Raw genomic sequence first — 1,497 nt, 5'->3', positions numbered from 1 at the left:
TTCAGTAATTACAGCAAATCGCTTAGGAATGTCTGCCTTGGACAAGCGGGCGGCACACAAGCGGCAAAGTCAACAACACACTTTTTAGCGTTTAGCGGACCCCATGGAAGCAAACGTTCATTCTGCGCCACCCGAGCAGTCTGGCCCCAAATGAGCGAATTCCCCGGCAACTTTTGTACTGGAATATTTTTTCATCCCCCTCTTCACTTCCTTCACGGAGCACACAATTTGAATACATCTTTCAGTAAAATCCAGCCCTAGCAGTTGGTTCTAAACTGCCAAGCAAGGATACATATAACTTAGGACACATTACCTGCAGCAACGAATCAGGATAAGTACTGCTTCCGAATGCGCGTTCAACATAATTATGCTTACAGCTGATTTCTCCTCAATGTTTACCCCTTCCTAAAGATAATACTAAATCCATGTGCTGAGAATACAATGAGCTCTGCCCACCATGTGTGAGCAGGTAGTCAAGATATGCATATCATATTAGTCATATTTTAATATATTAATTTATATGCTTCGTGTTCATTAGAGACTAGAGCACTGCACGGGCTCGGGCTTACCCGAAAGCCCGGGCCCGGCCCGGCCCACGGGCCGGGCCAGGCCGGGTAGAACAGTTTTTTCACGGGCTTGGGCCGGGATCGGGCCGGGCTCGGGCACGGCGTGTGCTTTTTGACCCGGGCCCCGGCCGGGCTCGGGTTTTTTGACGCGGGCCCGGGCCGGGCTCGGCTTTCTGGTGGTGTGCATGTAACGTGCAGCGAGTTATTCTCGGGCGTCTCAACTCTGGAAAACATTATTTTTCGGTCTCGGGCCGGGTTCGGGCCGGTTTCGAGTCGGGCTCGGGCCGGGCTCGGGCCTAAAGTAAAGGGGTGGCGGGCCGGGCCGGGCGGGTAACGTAGATTATTTGCGGGCCCGGTCCGGGCCCGGGTCTCGCCATAAAAGTTTTGATCGGGCTCGGGCGGGCCGCCCAAGGTAAAAACGGGCCCGGGCCGGGCCCAGGCTGGAAAAATCGGCACGTGCAGTGCTCTATTAGAGACTACTGTCAAAGCCAGCATATGCAAAATATTCAGTGCCTGCCAGCCTTGGGTGAATGAAATCTTGATGCCTCATTACTAGCCGCGTTTACATGAATACGACAATGGCCCGTGGCACTGCATTTACTGCACGTCGCATACATGTAAAAGATAATAGTGTGCTACGAAGCGAGTGCAGCGTGACGTTGCTCAGCATCGCAAACGGTAGCCGTGAGGCTGAAAGGGCGTTTACGCAATTATGCTACATTAGAGGAATGGCAGTAAATACTGATAAGTGCTATAGCATTATTTTATAGCAAGGGCGCATGGCGCGAAGGCGCAAAACAACAGCGAAGGACAGATCTATGATGAACGCAGAAATGCTCAAGTGCTCAAAGACAAGGAAAATTAACGCACTTCTTCCGAGGCTTGTACCAGTGCAGTACGATATATATATAAGAAGAAAGGGAACCGAGGG

The sequence above is a fragment of the Dermacentor silvarum genome, chromosome 3, assembly GCF_013339745.2.
Source record: "Dermacentor silvarum isolate Dsil-2018 chromosome 3, BIME_Dsil_1.4, whole genome shotgun sequence".
NCBI classification, from domain to species: Eukaryota; Metazoa; Arthropoda; class Arachnida; order Ixodida; family Ixodidae; genus Dermacentor; species Dermacentor silvarum.
Note: the sequence above shows the minus strand (reverse complement) of the source record.